The sequence below is a fragment of the Triplophysa rosa genome, linkage group LG1 (genome assembly GCF_024868665.1).
Source record: "Triplophysa rosa linkage group LG1, Trosa_1v2, whole genome shotgun sequence".
Lineage (NCBI taxonomy): Eukaryota > Metazoa > Chordata > Actinopteri > Cypriniformes > Nemacheilidae > Triplophysa > Triplophysa rosa.
Window position 1 is genome coordinate 11,825,283 of NC_079890.1, and position 24,770 is coordinate 11,850,052.

The 24,770-nt window shown below is 41.8% G+C and overlaps 1 protein-coding gene across 4 annotated transcripts in view; it reads left to right on the plus strand.

Annotated features, from left to right (window-relative positions):
- Window positions 1–24,770, plus strand: part of htr2cl1 (5-hydroxytryptamine (serotonin) receptor 2C, G protein-coupled-like 1) — a 190,954-nt gene that overhangs the window by 104,860 nt on the left and 61,324 nt on the right. The window contains exon 1 of one of the 4 annotated variants that reach the window (XM_057347552.1): window positions 17,766–17,844. The exons of the other annotated variants lie outside the window; for them this stretch is intronic. The gene's annotated coding sequence lies outside the window, so the exon portion shown is untranslated. Of the gene's footprint in view, window positions 1–17,765; window positions 17,845–24,770 lie in introns of those variants that run through there. 4 annotated transcript variants of the gene reach the window in all.

The window sequence follows — 24,770 nt, forward strand, 5'->3', positions numbered from 1 at the left end:
GCGGCAGAGTCAAGTTCCTTGGAGAGCGTGGCACACCGGCAGCAGGCGTTGGTCACACGCTTTTCTGCCGACACACCCTAAGGGGTGCCGTGTGCAACGGGCAAGCAGTGTCGGGGCGGTGGACGGGCCCCCGCCTGCGTTGGCATTCAACTGCCTAGAGTTGTGGGTTGTGCTACTTGCATTGAGGGACTTCCTCTCGTGCAGGGAAGCACGTGCTGGTCCGGTCGGACAGCACAGCTGCTGTGGCGTATTCTTCACTCACAGCAGCTAACATGACTCGCCCGACGCCTCCTCCTCTGGAGTCAGCAGGTGATCAGCTCCCTGCGAGCCACACACATCCCAGGCGTCCTGAACCAGACAGCCGATGTGCTCTCTCGTCAGTTGACGCCTTGCGGAGAGTGGCGACTCCCTCCCCGCGCAGCCGGCTCATTTGGGGGCAGTTTGGCCAGGCACAGGTGGTCCTGTTGCCTCCCCGAACTCCTCCCATTGTCCGCTTGGGTACTCCCTGTCCGAGGACCCTCGGCACGGATGCCCTTGCGCACAGCTGGCCGCGGGACAAGCGGAAGTACGCTTCCCCCCAGTGAGCCTCATTGCACAGGGCCTGTGCAAGGCCAGGGAAGAGGAGCATCAAGTGGTACTAGTTACGCCCCTTCGGCCTAACCAGGACTTGGTTCTCGGAGCTGAGGCTCTGACAACAACTCCCCCCTGGCCGCTCCCCCTGGCGGACAGCTTCCCCAGGGGAAGGGGCACGTTACGGCATCCCAGGCAAAACCTGGTCTCCATGTCTGGACGGGACGAGGAGATCCTGAGTGACCCACCCCCGGTCCGGTTGGGACGTCACTCAGGCTAGGGCTTCGGCCACTGGGCGGCTATACGCCCATAGGTGGCGCCTCTTCTCGTCCTGGTGCTCTTCTCGGCGAGAAGACCCGCGGAGTTGCTCGGTCGGGTACGAGCTGTCCCGTCCTCAAGAGAGACGGGGGAGTAACCTCTCCCCCTCCACACTGGGAATGTATGTAGCCGCTACGGCCGCTCATCATGACCCAAGTGCTGGGTAGCCTCTGGGACAGCACGACCTGGTCATTAGGTTCCTAAGGGGCGCGAGAGGGTGACCACCTTACCCGCGCTCCGTACCCTCTTGCGACCTAGGTGGCGGGCCTCAAGAGGCCCCGCCCCCTTCGAGCCTCTCGGGGTTGCCGCTCTTTCTCAGTCTTGATAAAGACGGCTTTCCGCATGGCGCTCACCTCCAAGAGGGTAGGGGATCTACAAGCACCCTCCGTGTCCACAGATTGCCTAGAACTCGGGGCCGGGATTCTCACGTTATCTTGAGACCCCGCCCCGGCTACGTGCCCAAGGTTCCCACCACTCTCCCGAGAGACCAGGTGGTGAACCTGCAGGCGCTCCCCACCGGGGAGGAAGACCCAACCTATCCGTGTTGTGTCCAGTACGCGCACGGCGCCTCTACTTGGACCGCACGCAGAGCCCAGAAGCTCTGAGCAGCTCTTTGTCTGTTTCGGAGGTCAGCAGGAGGGCTGTCTCCAAACAGAGGCTGGCGCACTGGATCGTGGATGCCCTCGTTAGGGCATACCGATCTCTTTTCGTCCCTGCCCGTTGGGGGTGAGGCACACCCCTCGTGGGCACTGGCTCAGGGCGCCTCTCTGGCAGACATCTGCAGAGCTGCGGGTTGGGCTATGCCCAACAACTCCGTGAGGTTCTAATACCTACGCGCGGAACCGGTGTCAGCCCGCATCCTGGCAAGGTGTGGGACCGGCAGCCGGTAGGGCGTACGCCTGCGGAAGCCCTTCCCCCTCCGGGGGGAGCAGTGGCGATCCCGCCTCACTTCTTTCCCCTCGGGTAAAGAACAGGCATTCCATCCATCACTAAGCACCCTTCCAGGGGACAGGCTGGGCAGAGCAGCCCTGCCCCCTTAGGCCGGGGAACAGTTGAGTTATCTCCCACATAGCTCTAACCGGACCTAGTGCTCCAGACGTGGTAACCCCCCCTCCGTGGGCTGTTCCGTCTGATGTATCCTCATGAATGGTTCCCACCTTGGCAACCCATGACCTCCCCAGGTGGACTCCCACCTTGCGGTTAACTCCTGCAGTCCGCACATTCCTCCCATGAGTTCTCCCCTGATGGTGAGACCATGTGGTGTCTCCACTAATTCCTCCCTACGGTAGGTAGTGGCCTCTGCAGCGTTTTTCCCCCCGGGGGGAATGATGCTTACCCAGTGGCCCGTACGGTGCCGGGCGGCTTCTCGCCATTTAGAGAATCAGGCCTCCGCCCGTGACGGCCGGCGTTAGGGGGCTTCCCAACTTTTTGTGGAAAGCTCTGGGTCCCCCTTCCTCTCCACTGGAAGGTCATAATTTCGCGCTAGCGTGTTCGTCTGACTCGCCCAGGCCAGTCAACGTCGCTCCGCAGAGATTGTGACGCGGCTCAGTGCTGTGGCGTTTTCCATAGGAACCCCATTCTGTCGGTTCGACACAACGTCGAGAGACCGACAGAAAGGGAACGTCTTGGTTACGGATGTAACCTCGGTTCCCTGATGGAGGGAACGAGACGTTGTGTCCCTCATGCCACAACACTGGCCGCCCACCCCAGCGGTCGGGGGAGGATGCTTTAGGCTCCTCAGACCAAAGGTGAATGAATGAGCACGCCGGCTTCCCTCTTATACCCGGACATCCGGGGAGGAGCCCGGCATGCAAATTTCATTCGCCAATTTTCATTGGCCTTTTCTAAATACTCAGAAGATGATAGGTTCTCAAGACAAACCCCATTCTGTCGGTTCGACACAACGTCTCGTTCCCTCCATCAGGGAACCGAGGTTACATCCGTAACCAAGACGTTTCTTTGATTTACAAACATACTCTCATGTTGCATTTTCTAAAAAAAAGTTCTCTTTCTCACACACATCTGTGAGCACAGCAGCTGCTTCCCCACAGAGCTGGAAGATCTGCTGTAAGTGCTTTATGAATGTGTGTTATCAGAACATACTGTATGTCCTCTGCTTGATATAACAAAAATGGCATTTTAATCAACTCACTGTCCCATACACACCATATAAAACATCTGTGGCCCAACCGGTCACATTTCACACGATCCTCTGAGCTTCAGATGTGTCTGGTTTTCATAAAGAAAGGGTTTTAATATCAAATGTAATGAGATTTATAATTATGATAATCTTTTAATCTTTTATTCTTTTGCTCCTCACCAGACTTAATAAAGCTCACAGTCATGTTTTATTAAAGCATCAATTTAGTCTCGGATGTTTCTTCCAATGTTTCCTAAGAGAAATCAAATTAGCAACCTATCCTCAAACTCATATGACAAAATACATTTACATTTAATAATTTCGCAGACGCTTTTATCCAAAGCGACTTACAAATGGTGTTAACAATGGAAGCAACTGGAATAACATAAAGACAACAAAAGAAGCATAAGTGCAATAAAACTGGTCTCACAAAGCCTACCACAGTTTACAGAGGTTTTTTTTAATAGAAAGGGCAGAAAAGAGATCTGAAAAAAAGAGCTGATCGGTCAGGTGCTGATGGAAGAGATGTGTTTTCAGCCGATTCTTAAAAATGGCCACAGAATCTGCTGATCTTGTAGCAGCGGGCAGATCATTCCACAAATGTGGAACTGATCCAGAGAATCCTGGATCTTTTTTACCTTTTTGGGATGGCACCACAAGACATCGTTTGTTTGCAGAGCGTAGGGATCTGGCGGGTACATAAGTCTGCATTAGCGAATGAATATAAGGGGGTGCCGAACAATTGGTGGTCTTGTAGGCCAGGAGCAGAGTCTTGAATTTGATGTGATCGACTACAGGGAGCCAGTGTAACTTAATGAAGAGAGGAGTGACGTGTGCTCTCTTCGGTTCATTGAAGACTTGGATCATCTGTAGAGGTTTTGTTGTGCAAGCAGGAAGTCCAGCTAGTAGCGCATTGCAATAGTCCAGTCTGGTCAGAACAAGAGCCTGGACTAGGACTTGCGTAGCATGCTCGGATAGGAAAGGTCTAATTTTCCTAATATTGTAGAGGATGAATCTACAGGGCCGAGTGGTGCTGGCTACCTGATCTGTGAAATTTAGCTGATCGTCGATCACCACTCCCAGGTTTTTGGCTGTTCTGGAAGATGTGATGGTTGATGAGCCCAGTTGGATGGAGAAGTTGTGATGAATTTTTGTGTCAGCCGGTATTACAAGCAGTTCTGTTTTTGCAAGGTACAGCTGCAGGTGATGGTACTTCAGATGATTCCTTCCAGCTATCCAAATTGGCAGAGTGCATCGAAGATATAAAACATTGGATGACTTGTAATTTCCTTCTTTTAAATTCTAATAAAACAGAAATATTACTTATCAGACCAAAGACACGTGAGCAGAATATTTCGGATTATAACCTACGAATTGAAGGATTTAGACCTTAGATTAGGACTTTAGAAATGTTGCCAAATTATGAAATATTTTATGTGTGGCTGACGCAGAGAAGCTTATTCATGCATTTGTGACCTCAAGACTTGACTACTGTAATGCACTGCTTAGTGGTTGTCCTGCATCCTCAATAAACAGACTACAGTTAGTTCATAATGCAGCTGCCAGAGTTCTAACCAGGTCCAGAAAATATGATCACATAACCCCAATGTTATCAACCCTTCACTGGTTACCCATTAAGTATCGTATTGACTTTAAAGTTCTTTTAATCACTTATAAAGCCTTAAACGGTTTAGCCCCTACTTACTTAACAGAGCTTCTACCACACTACAACCCATCACACTCTCTAAGATCTCAAAACTCCAGAATTTTGATAACACCTAGAATAACTAAATCCACCAAAGGGGGTAGAGCTTTCTCATACGTAGCACCTAAACTCTGGAATAGCCTTCCCGATACTATTCGAGGGTCAGACACACTCTCCCAATTTAAATCTAGATCTTTTCAGCCAAGCATTCACTTAATGCAAAATATGCTAAATAAACCACTGGGAGACTGCATTTATTAGATATTATTTACTAGAATAATCTTACTTGTTCTATAAACACCATGCACTGTGCTGTGTTTGACCTTTTTTGTGTTTTTCAGTTATTCTTATTTTCTCCTGTAAAGCTGCTTTGGAACAATGCACATTGTGAAAAGCGCTATATAAATAAAATTGAATTGAATTGAACTTCATCCAGAGCGAAATGTCGCTCAGGCAGGCTGAAATGCATGCAGAAACAGTCGAATCGTCAGGCTGAAATGAAAGGTGGAGTTGTGTATCATCCGCATAGCAGTGATAGGAAAAGCCATGTTTCCGAATGACAGAGCCTAGGGATGTCATGTACTTGTAATACGCTCAATAAAAGGGAAGGAAGGAGGCGGGAACCGGCAAACAATCACACACTTTTAATAAAAAATAAACAAACAATAATGCAGCAGTAAAAAGGCCGGCAGCCACCTCACGGTAGACTGCCTGCCACACAAACATAAACAAAACATGTCCGGGCCTGGTCCTCTCTCGTCGTATACTCCTGTCGCTCATCCTTTTATGCTTCCGATCTCCTCCGTGAGAGATGTGAGACCGGTGTAACGCCCAGCTGACACTCATTATCACTCGCGCCACCGGCCTCGCTTCCTCCTCCCACGGCTCTCGTCACGCCTCCCTCGTCACAGTACTGTATACAGAAAAGAGCAACGGTCCAAGCACTGAGCCCTGAGGCATCCCTGTATCGAGATGTTGGGACCTCACCTCTCCAGGATACTCTAAATTACCTACCTGAGAGGTAAGACCTGAACCATTGTAGCACCATTCCAGAGACACCCATAGCCTCGAGGGTCAACAGGAGGATGTGGTGGTTAACGGTGTCAAAGGCGGCAGATAGATCCAGTAGGATGAGTACAGAGGAGTTAGAGGCGGCTCTTGCTAGTCTCAGGGCTTCAATGACAGAGAGCAGCGCAGTCTCAGTGGAATGACCTCTCTTGAAACCAGACTGGCTGCTGTCCAGGAGGTTGTTCTGCATGAGAAAGGAGGAGAGCTGGTTACATACAACTCGCTCAACAGTTTTAGCAATGAAGGAGAGGAGAGATACCGGTCTGTAGTTATCTAACAGTGTGGGATTAAGAGTGGGTTTCTTCAGTAGTGGGGTTATACGGGCCTCCTTAAGACTGAGGAATAGGTACCCGTGGTTAGAGACGAGTTGATAATGTGGGTCAACCGACAACCGACGGAGAGATGGCCTGGATCAGATGAGTGGGGATGGGATCTAGCGGGCAGGTAGTTGGGTGGTTAGAAGACAGGTTTTTCAAGGTGGATGTTGAAGTCTCCGAGTACCACCAGAGGAGTACCATCCTCGGGGAAGGATGACAAAAGCGTTTCTAAGGTCTGCGACAAAACCTCTGGATCGCAACCAAATCGGTGCTCGTTTCGGTCGCCGAATCTCATTAAGTATAAGCAGGTGTGCAACGTGATCTGGACCTGTCTCGAGCTATCCCAGACGCTACGATATTTTCAAACCTGTTTGATATTATCGCCTAGTGATCTCGTTGTGTGCGCGATTGAACGACCATGTGGAACTAATCCAGCCAATCACAGTGCAGATGATATAAATGGAGAAAGGAAGATGAAATGAAACATATTTTCGCTGATGGTCTGGAACGCGTCTTCTCTGAATGTTTTGTGGTGTGTGCACCTCATCAGCGGTGTGTTGTGTAGTATGCGCGCAGCTATGACAAGACGACGACGGATGAGAAGGAACTTTGTTGTGTAGTGTAAGTGCTATACCAATTCAAGTTGTCTCACAGTCCCGTAGTGTCAGCTCGGCTTGACTGGGTCGAGTGCACCGTTTAAAAGTTCTATAGGTCATTTGTCCCTTCCTTCAAATGTGACCTATGGGAGATTTTTTTATTTAAATTAGCGCCTTTATCGGCAGCAGGCTGAAAATTTTCTACAGAAAATTTTGGCTTTTATGTTTTATGGGCTTTAATGTGCACGTTGGAAGTTCCGTTGGCTCGGTTGGTAGAGCTTTGTGTTAGCAGCAAAATAATAATTGTTCGATCCTTAATAAGATACATTGTATGCTTATCCAAAGTGTCTCTCAAATACAGACATGTAAAAGCTGATTTAGCTAATTTATTATTGTTAACACAGTGGGTAAGGAACTATGTAAAAAGTTCACATCTTGCCATATAAACGAACAAGTATTTTGATTGCCTGAGACTTTAAACATAATTTATGATGTCATGTGATTCCCTTAGTATTTTTTTTCCTTACCATGGCAGTAAATGAACATTCTTCCAAATATCTTCCTTTGTTTTTAGCAGAACAAAGAAATCTATATAGGTTTGGAACAACCTGAGGGTGAGTAAATGATGACAGAATTTAAATGGGGGGAACGATCCCTTTAAGTTTAAAACCTAATTATAGATCGTAATATGCTACTGGCACAAGTGACCTATGTGGTCATTTTTTGGGGTGGAACAGAAAACATACCAAAATAAACACAGAAGAATATAGAATTAACAAATTTATGTATATAGCAAGACAGTTGAAATTCAAGTGGTGCCACATGTAAAATTACTGTGGCACTTTTACTGGAGAGAAATCGTGTTCGTGTACGCAAACTGCTGCAAATTACACAATAATCCTTTTTGTCATCTGTTGTGTTGAATGCAGATGATGTACACAGATTACCTTTGGCAGAAGGCATCCCTGACCAGCAGCAGTTCACATTTTTGCATCGCTCAAATTAAAAGATGATGTGAAGATGCTTGAAAATAGTAGGGCCTATCAGCGTTGCTGACGAAGTTTTAAACTTCTCAGGTTTTCATTGCATGCCTCCAAATTCCAAAGTGACAGCAAAATCTCCTCCAAACTTTTGTAGCCTGCGTTTGGCTTTAAGCAAACATCTCAATCTGATCTCTGTTAACTTTTGTTTTTATAATTGTTAGCATGCAATCAGAGGTGGGTAGTAACGCGTTACATTTACTTGAGTAACATTTTGGAAAATATGTACTTTTTAAGTAAAATTAAAAGTGTGTACTTTTACTCTTACTTGAGTAAATTTCTAATAGAAAATCTGTACTTTTACTTCGTTACATAACTTACATTGCGTGACGTTCCTTCGTTCCTTCATTTTAAAATATGCTTTTTAAAACGCGTTGTTTATTTCAAGGTTGTCGTCTCTTTTTACGCATTCCCGAGTGATCAATCTTTTGAGTCGATTCTTTTGAAAGCATTAATTGAACAATGGGCAAAACCATTTGAATAGGCTAATGAATCAGTTCAAATGATTTGTTCAGTTCGCAGCACGATCTGAATCATAGCTCGAAACTTAAGAACACGCAGAACACAAAGAGCGTTGGATGAAGTGGATATTAATCTATATCTATACAATCAAACTGCAAATGTGTCATATTGTTTGTCAGCGATGATAAATGCCCGCCATATGCGCGCACCCGCGCGACCTGTTCGTCAGACACAGCAACATGCGCGTTTAAATGTGTATTTCATTTAAGAGAGCACTGCAGATGGTCTAGATCATTTTAGGAAATGCTCTGAGTTTAGTTAATGCTTTAGTTTGACATGGTCTATTATTCTAAATAAGTTGTGTAAACTACATTGACATCAGGACTAGATGAAATTTACAGAAATGCTTGTCTCTTCTGTGTTTGTCTATTCTTTAGTCTCTCTATATATTGCAAAGATATCTGCTTATGATAATAAAAATATTTATTAAAATATTGGCGTTAATATTAATTTTATGTAGTAGGCCTATATAATCAGATACAAAGTAACTAAGTAACTAGCTACTTGAGTAGTTTTTTCATTGCATACTTTTTTACTTTTACTCAAGTAGTTTTTAAAATAGTGACTTTTACTTTTACTTGAGTAACAATTTCTCAAGTTACTTGTACTTTTACTTGAGTAAATATTTTGGCTACTCTACCCACCTCTGCATACAATAATATACTCCGTAAAACCTCAAGCATGTGCATGGCATATCTCTATAATAGTAGGCTCATAAAATACAACTAATGTTGAGCAGCTGGACTATCCTCATGCATTCAAAAGAAAATCATTTTTCTCACCATTGACCATGTAACAATAAGTGGCAAGATTTGTTTTTCTTGTACATGAACTGTGAAGGGAGTTGAGCAAATGATGAAAAATTCAGGTCGCCTGTTACAGTAGAAAAGAGAGCGAGGGAGGCCAAGCTCTGAACTATTTTTGTCAGACAAGCGTAAAAACCGAAGCTGAATGCTATTCATACTCTGTTCTCATCTCCAATTCTGTAAATGAATAAAATTGTATTTCCTTTTCTCTTTGAAATCCTCTCAATTAGACAGGAGCCGTTCTCTCTAGGAACAAAAAAATAAAGCCACAGTTTAATTGCCTTAAACCACAACAGCTAGTCTCGTTGACTGCTTTTCTTGGCTTCACATACTCATGCTAATTTACATAGATATGCAAACTCTGTTGTCCCCTAAGGCTTGTTAAAGTCTCCTGAAAGATAAATGATCACCGGCTTTTAAAGTGGGAACTCCTTTTCACTTTTACAAATAATTTCTTGCCGGTAATGGTTTTAATTTCAAAAGGAACTGGATCAGAAATGGGCTGACAAAGCAAATGGCTTCTGGGCCTTTAACTGGGGGCAAAGGTGGCACTAACTTTCCCATTTTCCATTAATTGCTTGTTCTTCATTATTTCCCCCGACACTAGCTTTGCATCTCATTAAAATATCTGACGAATATTTGACGCAAGGCGGGGTCGGGCTTTGTTTGAATAGGTGCCAGTGATGGGCAGAGCTCTATGAGAGTAAGAGTGATGATGGAAAAGAGCTTTCTTTCGGTGAGTGTATCGCTCTCCCACAGCGGGTGGTTCTTAACACTAAAGTTAAAGACTCCAAAGTTTGCTTTGATTGACAGATGACTGTGGATAAGACCTTGACGTCCGTTCTGCACACAGTCCTGTCTGCTAACGGAGGTCTCGGGTGCAGGCTGTAAGACTGCAGGGTGGAACAGATGTTACTTACTGCATTAATTACAGTCACTAGAGCGGAATATTGATCACAGAACGAGAGATTATAGGAGAAATCGATTTGGAAACAGGCCATGTTATTAACTAACTACTTGAATGGATGAATGAAAAAATTCATTAGAGAATTAATTTAATAAGTGAGTGAATGGATGAATGAATGTGTGAGTCAGGCTGTAAATGGGGGAGTGACTAAGAAAATGACCAGTAAATGATAGATGGATGACTGTAAAAGTAGATGAGGAGTGCATTTATAATGAATGTCCTGACAATGGGATTAAATGACAGACAGAGCAAGTGAAATTGTGCCTGTGAATGCTGCATGTAAAATTATGATAAGCAAGTGTAATGACTGTTACATAACGCTCTTTTATTTCTGACGCTGTCTGCATGTTTCTCTTTCATTTCTACCTATCTTTTCAAATGCAATTTATACAGTGTGGTTCCCTTGATAGTCTTCATAGGAGTGATGCTGTACTCAAAGTGGGCTGAAAACAAAAGTTTAATTTCAAATAGGCTCTTTTACATTTATTCATGTAGAAGACATGTTTGTGCAAAGAGACAGTACAAATGAGGGTGAGGTTTTGCCTTAAAACCCAAGAATAAATGCAGTATACAAAACTACGTTAACAAGGATGTAAAGATGGTTAAGGATTTGTCAATTAAGGAAAAGGTAGTGGTTTCATAAAGGGTGTGGTGGTCTTTGCAGATCTTTGCAACTAAACAGATTTAGATGGTTGTTTTTAAAAGATAATTTATGCATTGTCGTAAGGGACCAGTCTGGCATCACTCATAGATGTAGATGATTGTTGTGGTGAGTTAGGTAAGTCATAAATTTAATGCGGGAAGCTACAGCTAGTCAGTGAAGTGAGGTCATGAGAAGTTAGATGAGTGGTCTCTTTTTGTTTGATTGAAATCAGACGTGCTGCTGCATTCTACATTACCTGCAAATGCTTTATCGCACTGTCTGGAAGGCCAAGTAATAGGGCATAGCAGTACTCATGAGTCATGACATGTCGGAGCTTGGACAAGATTCTGTGTAGCGTACAACGACAGGAAAGGTCTGATATTACTGATATTGTAAAGCACACACATATTTCAATTGCGGTCATCGAGCAACACCACCCCAGATTCCTTAGACTTAGTAGGTGTAAGTGTATAGTAGTAAAACTTTTGTGTTTATATTATATTCTCAAGACAACATTTAGTTTAAAGAGCACCTGTTATGTATTTAACACCTTATTTAAAAAAGAGATATCACCCATTTTCCTTGTGTTCACATTATTTTGTCCAACCCCTACAGGCAGGGGGTGAAAATAGGTGCTGCGTTAATGTACAGTATGAGAAAAATATGTGTTTAAACGTGTTTACACTGGAAATCATGTAAATGTGTTCAACCGGCCCCCAAAACTTAATAATTCACTGAAAATGATCATTTTGTTGTTATTTACTCTACCATGTGCCATCCAAACCCAGATCTGGGGAGAGGCAGAGATTTTCCTTAGGCCTCTTCAAAAATGTCCAGCTGACAATTGAAACATGTTATGTATTAAAAATGTATGTAATAAATTGTCACGGATGAGGTGCAAGAGAACCCAAATGCAGGCAGGCAATGGCAATGACGGGGTTAACAAGAATACTTTATTTACAAATAACAAATGTACCAAAACAAAACACCCACGATGGGTAAAACTGAACTAAGAATGTACTGTATAAAAGATAAACACAAAAACATCCCTCAAGGGGGAAAAAACGAGAACTAAATAACACTAAGACTAACAGGCAAGACCAGGCAGGAACAGGACGAGAAACTCACGGGAACCACAGACAGAGGACGTAGAACCAACACGACGAACTGCATACACAACACGTAATATTGAACAATCCAACAGCACAAGACAAAGAAACATGAGGGTATATACTGTATAGGGGAAGACAAACGAGGGATAACGAGCAAGGACAGGTGTGGAACATCAAACACTCAGGGAAAGATCACAAGGAAACGAGAGGAATGGGGCCAATGACAAGACACTGGAGAGAACGTATATTATTGTCAAACGGACAACAATATGTTTCTCTCCACACATAACCAAAGACCTTGTCATGGCTCTGCTACAGGACCAAGAAAAACATGACTAAGGAAGCAGAGCCATGACATAAATAATAATATTTCAATAAAAAAAAGAGGAATGAACCCTCCTTAAAAAACCTTAAGCTTATACATTTTAAAGATAAGCGCCCTATAGCTGACGTAAAAATATGAATCTCATGTTGTGTGTGACGTCATGAAATGAAGTTTGACTGTCGCTAAAAATCAAAATGTTTGTTCATTTTTATGGAACTTTATACATAGTCCCTTACCCACTGTTTTAACAATATTAAATTTGCAAAATTTGCTTTTACTTATAGTTGGCAGGTGTGTTGGATATGTGATAAGACTCGATAAGCAACTTACAGTGCATTCAAGGTATATATTTTATTAGCATGTGTGTTCCAAGGCATCAAACCAGCTATTCTCGCACTGCGAACACATGGCTCTAGTATTCTATACGAACTTTCCATTAGCATGCACATTAAACCCCACAAACCCCCTTCACGCTTCAAAAGGAAGCAAAAGCTTTATTAAACAATACTGCGTGACAATGCTATGCTGTGTTTCAAGTGTCCTGAAGCCATTACAATGAGTTTGGTGAAAGAAAAGAAAATATAATCCATTATTTAAAGAAGTTTCGACCTGTGCATTTTTCTGTGTGCACAAACCAGCTGTACCAGAGGCATCTCAGGATTATAATTTTTGAATGAACCGTTCCTTGAAATATTTGGTTTGGGGTTTCATGAATTTAGCATTTGTCTTACTGGCACCTGTTTTCTTTCACCTATTTTTCTCAATAACTGGAGGTGTGTAAAAATAACAGCAGGTGAGAATCCAGCTCTGGATGAAAGCTGGATGCAATAGAAGCTCTGTTGCTGAAAGCAAACAAACAGAGATAAAACCCTGTAGACAGTTCAGAGCATGGCAGAATGACACGGACCCTATAAACTATCTCTTGAGAAACACCATCACAGGGAGACTGAAAGAATTGCACTTGCCACTAATGTTTACTGCCTGTTTGTTTAGGAGCAATGACACAGTCAAGTATACGAAAGAAAGACCCTCGACTTCCCCTAGTAATTCAAGTGTCAAATCCCACAGAATGGAACATGGGTGGATGACCCGGGTCTGTGTAAATAAGAGCAGGATTAGGATTTAGGCTGTGTTCACGTCTCAAACCTGAAAATCCTGATATCAGATTCTAGTGTGAACTGGTCATGGTGCTGCACTGGTGAATCAATAACCTCATACAGTGTGGTGCATGTCATACTGCTGAAATCATTGGATTTGTCTGACTTCATGTGGCGCTGTGCAAACTGTTATAGCGTATATCAAAGTATAGCGAGAGTGTTTTAAATACATTTAGAACGGTTTTGAATCTCGTGGTGCTTTGACGTCAAATGCAGATCGTCAACGAAGTGAGGCATGAAGTCAAACACACTAACATTTATAAGGTGATGTGCAGTGAAAATCTGTGAACTCATTAGCAATTGAAAGGATGGATGAGAAGCCCTTGGCAAGGTGTGCGTGTGTGTTATGATTTTGTACAGCGCCACAATTGGAAGAATTGTGTTGAATTTGTAGCCTTTAGCCTTAGCTTCTCTTTACATTTCAGTAAAAGGAGCCAGTTACAAGCATGCAACAGCTCTTTAGAGTTGAACGATCAGTGTTCAGTTAAAAGCAGAAGTAATGGGCCCAGAAACAGCATTGGCTATGTGGTAGAATAAGGCATGTCAGAGCCTAGATGAGAAATTGTTGCATGTCCTTTCAAGTGGCTAGTTTAATGAAAGAACGCAAATATGTTTTTTAAGCAAGATTTTCTGCACTAAAGCAGCCCACTTTCGTGCTCATTCTCATCCATTTATTAGTTTCCTCATTTATTTATTTATTTACAGGATCTGTGTGTGGGCAATGAAAGCCATTGGATTTGTGTCAGCAAGAAAGGTTTTTGAGCAAACAACAAATCCTAATTACCATAGTCTATCACAACTTTCCCCAGCAAACACACACACGCACTACACACACACACACACACACACACACACACACACACACACACACACACACACACACACACACACACACACACGCACACACACACACACACACACATTTATGGTCTTAGACAGCCTGAATGTTAGAAATAGCAAGATTCATGATTCATGAAGGTTGTGATGGTGTGGTAATCAGAACAGACTGTTCACATCCTCCAAAAGTCTAACCCTCATTTTAAAGATGGAGATGTTGTCCTTAAAATAAATGGCTGAGACCACGTGCACTGTATGACCGAGTGTGTGTGCATACGTGTAAAAATGTGTGTATGTGTGAGTCTTTGTCTTCACAAAGAGAGAGGGAGAGACAGCGAGAGATCAAACTTGTCATTACTCAAGACCAACTATCTGTTTCAGGCTGATCGATGGATTCCACTCCAGACGTTATTGTTTTTCATCCCCTTCTTTACAAAAGATTCATTTCATTTTTTTTGCCTCTCATTAATCACCTCATTCTGGTGATATTGACAGTCACCATTTAGCTGCCAACTATAATTTACTGTAGAATATCACTGAGCTAGATGTTAGTACATCTCAAATTCTATAGATTTATCGACCACATCTCTCACTAATATGTTTGTGTTTTTCAACAACTGGGCTATAATTCTTTTTGCCACAGGTTCAAAAGAAAATGTATTTTATATTTAAATTTAAGAGCCTGTCCTCCAAGTAAAAACAACTCAAAAGGTTGATTGTGCACATAGCTTATTACGACAAAAGTTCACGTTTTAAATGTAGGCACCCTCTAGCGATTTTAGTAACAGTCTTTTGAATTGATCTCACCAGTGTCTAAAACTATGTAGTGTGAGTGTTTCTGAGGACTTGTGTGTCATGTTTGGGGGAAAAGTTTGCTTTTTCAGCAAATTTGAATGGTTTAGAGTGGAGAGCTTCATTTTGACCTGAAAAAAGGATGTTGAGGGAGTTGGGTGAGAAGTTATGGATTTGTGTTTAGAGTTTCGGGAAAAGAAGGCATAATTTCAAGAAATGTGTTTAAGCAATCGAGAAAACTGTAATGGTTTAATAAATGTTTATGGATTCAAAGATATTTTAAGAGCACCTAACCCCAATCCCACCCCACCCCTAATCCTAACCACTTGTCAACCATAAAACATAACACACGAGTAAAAGTACAGTCACATGTATTTATTCCATAAAATGAACAAAACAGTATAATTGTTTGTATATTACAAACAAGTCGCATTTCAAACCTTCTGAACTGAAGCCATACGATAACTTTATAATGGAGATCAACACATCTTCAAACAAACCAGAACATTAGAATGACGTAATCAGTAACGAGAGCCGATAGACTTGTTTGACATGCGCCTTGCCTCGCCTGAAAGGAAGATGAGAGAAGCGGCTGCAGTAAGGGGAGGAGTGAAAACAGGGCAGGCAAGACGGACGCTTACCAAATAAATTATGATTTTTTTTAGCCCCCGTGTCTTGTGTATTTGTTAAAATGGATGGATTGATTTTTTGTCTGTTTTGTTTTTGTTTTGCATTGTTTTTTTTTTCTTATTCCTTTTAAGTCTTAGCCTCTCTTAAAATTGATGTTTTTGAATGTAAACTGTATACCATCTTGTTTTGTAATGTTTTACTTAATGTAAAACATTATGTTTTGCAACGTTATACTTTAATAAGAAAATAAAAAGCGCTTTTTATCGCATGCAAATAAAATCGATGCAATTGAAATGCCACTGCTTTTACATGAATATGGTTATGAGGACAATATACAGTATTTCACATAGGTGTGTTTTTTTCCACATACAGTATAAATCACAATGAAAAACTATTATAGTTAATGGACTTATTAATGGAAAATTTAAGAGCGAAGGTTTCAGCTGACATTCTTGCCCAATAAGCATTTAAGCTGTGTTGTCATCAAGTTGTTTCCCATCATGCTTTTCATCAACGCAGCCGGTGGAAAGCTGCTCTCGCCTGCAAAATCTGACAAGGCCATCTCGCTATCGTGAGAGTTTTTTGGCACGCACTAAAAAAAAGGTGCTATACAGCACTAATAGTGGTTCTTTGCTCGTAATCATAGCGGAACCACTTTTAGTGAAATATAGCACCATACCTTGGTGCTTCAGTGGTTCTTCAGAGGTTCTTTGGGGTGACTGAGGCACCAAAATATGGTTCTACATAGCACTAAAAGTGGTTCCCCTATGATTACGAGACAATAACCACTTTTAGTGCTATTTAGCACTATTTATTTTTAGAGTGCATGTCAGCATGACATCAGAGCAAGGCAGACTGCACTCGGACACATTTCTAACCGGCACGTAACATGGCGCCAGATTTGAATGTCCGGAAACAGCAGAAATCGGAAGGTAGCAGATGGTGATTGCTTTCGCGTCTGTTCCTCATACAAATCGATCGTTTGACCTCAGTACACTTGGAATATTTTTACTTTTTAAACAGTTTAACTGTTTTGTATCTGTGTCATGTGTTTTATATTTTTTAATAACTAAATGTGTTACGTTACTTGCTCATTACTTTCTGTGTGTAATGTAAAAACAGTTATCACAACATTTTGAAATGAAAATCAAACAACAACCCATGGTATTATTGTAAAATAATACCCCAAAATGTAAATTTTATAATGATGGTAGCCAGGCAATAGTTTCAGCAAACGCTCGTGTTTGACGTATTGGAGGATGGGACAAATGATATACACAGTCGTATGTGTCAAAGTCCCTTCTGTTTCCCTGCCTGCTTTACCCCTATTTCCCTTTGGACTTCATCCTCCACGCTCCCTCACCAGTTCTTCCTTTGTTATCACCGCACCTGCCAGCCATCATGCTCATCTCTAGGACTGTATATACGTATACTCACCTCTGTTCCCTTGTCCTTTGTCTAGTCTCTGTTGTGTTAGCTGCTGTTGTTCGACCGGTTGTTATGTGCTGTTTAGTATATTTCTCATTGTATATGGACATTTAAATAAAAATACGTGTTTGTGGAATCCTCTGTGTCTGCAGTCTGTGGCGTTCTGTCTGCGTCTACTCTCCAGATGACATTCTTCAGTTCCACCTGTGCCAGGACGGCCGTCCTCTGGAGAGGTATGTGGAGGACTTCCTGGACATTTGCCATCGGGTGAGTTGGGATGACTGCTCACTTAACGTATGCTCTCTGATGGAGCTGGATGATGTCTCTCATGGGTGTCTGTCCCCGGAGTTCCGGGACAGACTCATGGTCGAGTTTATCAGTCTCATCCTGGAGATTAATGGCTCTCGTTTCTATGTGGGTGAAGCCACTCCAGATGAGACTGATCATCATCTGGTCCCATTCAAAAGCACGTTGTGCGCCCCAGCTCACCCCAACACCATGGCGAAGTCCTACACCAAGCCACATCACTGCACTCCTGATTGGCGTTCCTGCCGCCGTGCTCCCGATCCATGTCCACGTCGCAGCGCACCCAATCCTGCACTTCGCTGCAGCACACCTAAGTCTGAACTCAGCGGTTCTCCCAAGCTGGGATGCCGCCACTCTCCCGACACTGCACGCAGTCTCTCCCACACCGGCTGTCAGCCCCAGTCCTCCAGGCTCAACCATCACGGCCTCGGCGGCAGTCAGCCCCTGAACCACCAGATCCTCCATGGCTGCCCGAGCTCCCAGATCCTCCATGGCCCCCGGAGTCCCCCCGCTGGTAGCACCGTCAACCGGTTGTTATAGGCGCGAGGATGTGCCTTCCGGGAGGGTACTGTCACAGTCCCTTCTGTTTCCCTGCCTGTTTTCCCCATATTTATATTTACATTTATGCATTTGGCAGACGCTTTTAACCAAAGCGACTTACATTGCATTGTCCTATACATTTTGTTTCTAAGTATGTGCAATCCCCTAGGATCGAACCCTCGACCTTGGCGTTGTTAGCGCCATGCTCTTACCACTGAGCTACAGGAAAGCTATTTCCCTTTGGACTTCACTTCCCATCATCCTCCACGCTCCCTCACCAGTTCCTCGTTTGTTATCGCCGCACCTGCCAGCTATCATGCTCATCACTAGGACTGTATACTGTATATACTCACCTCTGTTCCCTTGTCCTTTGTCTAGTCTCTGTTGTGTTAGCTGTTGTTCTACCAGTTGTTATGTGCTGTTTAGTATATTCCTCATTTTATATGGACATTTAAGTATAGATATGTGTTTGTGGAATCCTCAGTGTCTGCAGTCTGTGGCGTTCCGTAACAGTACGGGTTTGAGGATAGGTTAAAAATATAAATATATTTGTTCCAAACCCAATAATCAACTTTAATAAATTACCCTGGCACTACACTGTTTTTCGACACAGTACCATGGCAATGACATGTTGTTTTAGATGGATGTCCCACATAAATACCATGGTGTACTAAATGATGCTCAAGTACCATGGTACCTATTGAAGTACCATCTGATACAGCCACCATTGGCCTGCTACAGTATTTTTTATGGGGGAACTCTTTTGGGCTACTGCCTCTGACATTGCACACTATAAAATCAATCACATTTTCATCTCTTCCAGTGTATTGATTGTAACAAAGTTCAATGTAGGGAAGGAAGGAGGCGGGAACCGGCGAACATTTAACAATCTTTAATCAAAATAAATAACTAATGTCCGGGCCCGGTCCTCTCTCGTCGGCAGTCCCGTCGCTCGTCCTCTTATGCTCCCTAGCTCCCCGTGAGGCATGCGGGACCGGTGCACGTACAGCTGATACTCATTATCACTCACGCCACCGGCCCCGCCTTCCTGCCCCACGGCTCTCGTCCCGCCTTCCTCGCTACATTGATGTTCATAGATGCCTAAGAATACCCTTTAAAATTAAATAACATTCCCATTTAGCACATTTAATCTTTCAAGCATCTCTGGGCTTCTGGATGTTCTGCTTTCAGGCACAGCCACAGGTTGTGTCTTTAATCAAATGCAAGGTGTCCTTGTCCTGTTTCTGCTTTTTATGCCAGGGGACTATGCAGGGCTCATTGGATGCCCCTCAACGTGGGCTTTTTACTAATGAGGACTTGTCATTTCTATTCCATTGCTGGCCATGTTAGAGGCTTCTGTGGGTCATATATTACTGTAAGAACTTCACAGGGGATTGTCCACAAGGACAGTGTAAATGATTTCATTACATGCTAAAGGATGTCATTTGATGGTGGTCCACCATTAAAAAACTCCATGCTTGCAGATAATTATTTCGTACGATGTGAATAACATAACACTTAACATGTGAAAACACACAAATAACATGTGAAAACTACCTACGCTGTTGCTTTTTATGGCAAATGCTAATTATTTTGCATAATGTTTTGGACATGCCATTTGTTTGTAGTGGATAGATGTACAGTATTCCTCTGGCAGTGCTTGCATACAGTAAGGCTATTCCATGAAGATGTGTGTTTGTGGTTTATGGTGGCCGATCAATTTTCAGTAAATAAAAGTCATTTGTTTTACTTATTTAAAAAGTTGATATTGGCTATTACTTGGATATAAGGAGTAAATGCTTTTTTGCACTTTTACTTGTTTATTGTTGCTCGTAAATTGCTTGTCATGTTGCCTCATTTGTCTCTTTGGGTCAAGCTTCTCAATGTCAATGCAATGTAGTTTTAACACGAAACAGTAATAAAATACTCATGTACATGTTGTTGCACTCTGCAATTTGTTTCTAAAAACTGCTTCTCAAATTACAAATAAACAGTAAAAGTACTTTTAGACAAAGATCAGAGTTGTACTGTCAATATATTTACAAATATAGACAAGTGAGATGTGTTCAAACTCAGGGCCGGCACTAGAGGTTGCTGAATCCTTGGAATTTTTCAGTAAAGCCCTGGGCTGAGTTTCCCGTTAATGATGGATCTTAGTACTTAAGAGCGTTTTCTTCGAGCGACTTTGCAAACGTTTGTCATTGTTTCACGTGCGTTTCCCAAAGATGCATTTAACACAACTGCACTTAGCAGTGCTTTAAGTGCTACTTACGAGTCGTTATCAGTTTGTCAGGTGCTGAAATGTCACCTTATAAAATGGCTCGTTTCTGTAGAACGCGCTTGTTTTCGAAATGTTTAGCCTAATTATTGTCCCCCAATGTGCATGTGATAGGTGAATATTGTTTAATGTTGTTTTTTGTGCAACGTGTAATACTTTTCCTATGCGTAGATAGGATTTATCTACGGTAATTGTGCAATGTCTTTTGCACGTTCTAGGGAAAGTAAAAAGTTAAAATCAAAAGTAGAAAATGCTGTCTATGTGTTTGTTGAACCACGTTTTATTACACTTTTGGGTGGTGTGGGGGTGGCAATTTAAGTTTATATTTTATTAGGGCCTATGTATTATCTAGCTTACACATTTCTAGGTCCAAACAAAATGTTTATTTGCACACATGCATTACTAGCACTTTATTAATAAAAAAAACAAAAAGTTTGGTCATTATGAATATGAAGCTTTCAATTAGATAACGATAAAGGGAAGAGCTAATCAATCCAATTTCTCAGCAAATCAGGCATTCAGTTTCTTTAAGTATTGCTATCTGCAGTTGTTGGAACATGATAGGCAGTGTGTGATATGTAAGCTATGTGACAGCCTGAAAACCTTTCATCACATGTTTCCTCTAAATAATTAGAGGATAGTTCACAATAGTCAAAGAAGAAATCATGGCTGCACTACAGTAGCAGGAGAAAGACAAAGACAGTGACAACCACCAAGTAAGCATTTCTCTTTTAAACACAAATGTTTTACTTTGCATAAAATGTGGAGTAACTTTAATACAGCAATACACTCAATGCATGGAGTGCTACCTACGTATTTCCGGTAAAATCTCAGGGGGCGGGAAAGCTTCCGGGTTGTATTCACCCATTTGGGGGGAATTAACATGTAATATAGATTAGTGAAATATATCGTATTATTAAAATACTATATATTAAACATGTAACGGGTGCTATAATACAAAACTTTAGTTTAGTCGTGACCTGCAGCGTTTAAATACACACGTGACTGTGGTTCCGTCAGGCATGGCTGTGTCCCGTTTTATGAAGCTTCACAGAGATTTAATAATGTTCCGAGCATGGATTTACTTTATTACACGTCAGGATTTAAACCTTAACTGGTACTACAGTTTGTTGTCATAACTTTAAGAGTGCAGATGTGATTGAGCCACAGCACGTCAGCTACTGAAGATCTTAATGGTCTATTGGTGAAAGCGCTAGCGTTAGCTAATGCTAAAGAATAAACGTAACACTGTGGATACATTAATTTGGTTTTATTTGTACAAATTGTAATGAAAATAAAAATGACGTAAATATATAGGCTACTTAACACATTTCTGTACTGTACGTAATATGCATTATATGTGCTTGTGCAGTCATCCATATCTTAGTTCTAATGTCTTTGTATGCAGCTGTGACTTGACAATAAAGATATTCTATTATCAAAATGTGATCCATTAATGTAAGCTTGTATATGATAACTGATACAGAGAAATTGTCAAAATGCAAATACAAAAACTATTAAATACGTCAAACAAATACTTTTGATTTAAATAAGGTTTCATATTGGAATATTGTAAAGTAAAATATTTAAAATGATTAAAATGAATGGACTATATGAAATTCTCACAATACACAGTAAAAATGCTCACTACTATTTCAAAAGATGTCCCTGTTCTTCTCGTGTTATCCCGGCTCTTAAAGAGTACATTCCTCGAGATCATAAAAAATACATTTCATGAAGTGTTTAATTTTGCCGTGTTTGAATGTAAGCAATCTGCCAAGTTGTAAATCCGAAGGTGAACGAATAACAAAGTTATTAGCTTATAAAAAAGGTAATCGACTCTGAATCACGCGAACAAGCCATGACCTGTCCGAATCTTTAACCACAATGTACCTACGTCACTAGAAAAATCCCCGCCTACTGACTGCGAAAACTTAACTCTCTCCTCCCCAAACACTGTACTAGCTCGTTCGTGACGTGTGCATCATGTCGAAGAGAAGCTGTGTTCTATGTAGTGAAACTAAGTCAGTCTTATTTTCACTACCAAAGGAAGAACTTCTGAGGAAAAAATGGTTACTATTTATTTTTCAAACGACACCAAAGGAGTATAAACCGAACGTTTTACTTTGCGCGCGTCATTTTACCGAAGATTGCTTCATCAATCTTGGCGCCTTTACTGCAGGATACATTAAACGTCTTTCCTTAAAAGATGTTGCAATACCAATTTTATTTGGACCTGTAAGCTCCACCGAATCACAACCTGTAAGTGTGACTCTTTATTTTTGTCTTTACTTAAAATTAAATTTGTGTGACGTTATCTCATGTCTGTGTTTAGCTAACGTTACCGTTATTTTTGGGGTTGTTACTGTTTGTTTACCTAACGTTAGCTATAAACTCGTTGCGCTTATGTAAGTGTTCAACCATATTAACTCGCAAAGTCTTTATTTCAAGAACTGCGTGGTGTACTATAGTTATAATAACATCTGAAGACACGAACACCGTACACTGTATGCCGTGATAACTAACTGTTACAGAAGCTGGATTCAGCCTCGTGAGAAGAGTCTAAAACAGTCCTTTTTCTTACTGGCATCTGTATAAGGATTAAAGAATGATTCGTCAGACTCGGGCTCGAACTGGTAAGGTAAAATCAACGCCATCTCTCTCTATACACTGTTAATATCCAACCACCTGCAAACCGTAATACAGCAGTAATGATAGGCGGTCCATTTGCGACACATGCTGAATGCGTTTGACCAATCACAGCAGACTAGACCATTTGACCAATCACAGCAGACTAGACCATCTGACCAATCACAGCAGACTACGCTGGCGGAAAGGCGGAGATTACACAGATGAATCGCGGAACGAATCATTTGAGAGTCAGTCAAGAAGTAAGGTAATAAAAACTGCTTATTATTACGAAATAATAGTATTTTACATCATGTATGTACATAAACTTGTTGTCGGACACTCCATAAACCAAAATAAGCCCTTAAAAATATTGAGGAATGTACTCTTTAACCATTTCTCATATTTCTTGTGGTTAACAGTACGACTTTGTCTGTGATCTTTGGAAAACGTCACAAAATTTAAACAATAAATTGAAGCTTTAGGTCACAGCTATCCTTTGGTGTGTCCTGCTCCTAAACGTTGTGTCTTCTCTGACTTCATCATAATTCTGAAACATGTCGTCCTCTCCCTGATCTCCTGTCATCTGATTCTGACTGGGAGCTGAGAAAATACATATAGCCTAGTATTAATGATTTGAAAATCACACTCGTAACTTAACAATGGGAGGTAACTGAGAACATTATAATTTATTTAAAAAATCAATGTCATCAACTTAAGGTGAATTGTGTAACACAACAAATTAAAAACCGATTCAGTATTTAAACAATATTTATACCTTTTATGAGCCAAGCGATGTCTGTTTCTTTACAGCAAACCTGCATATTAGAGCCATATGACAGATGTGTCTTACCGGGAACTGTGTTATAGATATCTGGTCAGATTCATACAAATTTGTTGTTTAAAGGTAAAGGTATTTAAGGGCTGAAAATCGTTGATAAACTCGGTGTAAAGATGATGTCATTCATGTTATCCAGCCTTAATGTTACGTGCTACTTGCTAATAGCAATAGCGTCCAAGCTGTCCATGTATTTTTAAACGGATAGTTTAAAGTACTTCTCTATTTTACTTGACAGGGGGGCAGCTGACAGTCTCACAATGCTGACGAACATTATTTATTGTAATCCGGCGAACTTTGTGTAAGCAGCGAGTACAAATATTCATCTTCTCCTCTGTCATGTTCACAGCTCTAGGTAGAGATGAATGGCTTCTGGTGGGGCAGCGGATGTGTTTTCGCCCCCTGAGTGTAAACGCGGAAGCGGCCGTGCATTGAGTGCATCTAGCAACAAACATGCATGCTTTGTTAAAACCAATAACTTGCCCATACTATTTTAGTTTTATTCTTTACTTTATTGTTTATTTTTGTATTTAATTAATGTATGTTCAGTCATAAAAATTTTATTGTACTGTATTTTTATTATAGTTTAGCAATTCATTTTTTTACAAACAAACAAAAAAGCACTAGCCTCTGTTAAAACTTCACCGCCTATATTAAAAGTTTTAGGCACTGCTTAGCAAAGATATTTTCAAAATGTATGTCATGAATTGTTTTTTTATCATTTAACTTGTATTAACTAACTCATCAATATTTGGCGTGACCCTTTTGTCCTTGCTACACTCACTCCGTCTTTGCCAGTAGGTTGCTTGAACCATCTTGGTATTATTCTGTTTTGATAGCAAAGAGAACAGGAAAGGGAGGGCTATCTTTGTGATGTCTGATAAAGCAGAATAGGCTGCCTCACAATATGACACAAGACCGTGACGTGTTTGCAATCAGCCATGAGACACATATACAGACACTGGATCCATCTTTTCCCCACCCACAGCTGAATGTTTGTTCCTGTGGACATTTTTTCACGATTTAACAGGTCAATCTGGAAAACTGAAGTCAATCTTCGGATCCTCGCTTCACGACCACCGATACTTCAATATGTGCTGCATTATCATTAACCCAGCCGACTCCCCCTAACCCTGCTGTAGAGGCCATTGCAGTGCTGGGGTGATGATGTCTCGCTGATTGCCCTTAAATATCCAAACAGCTCAAG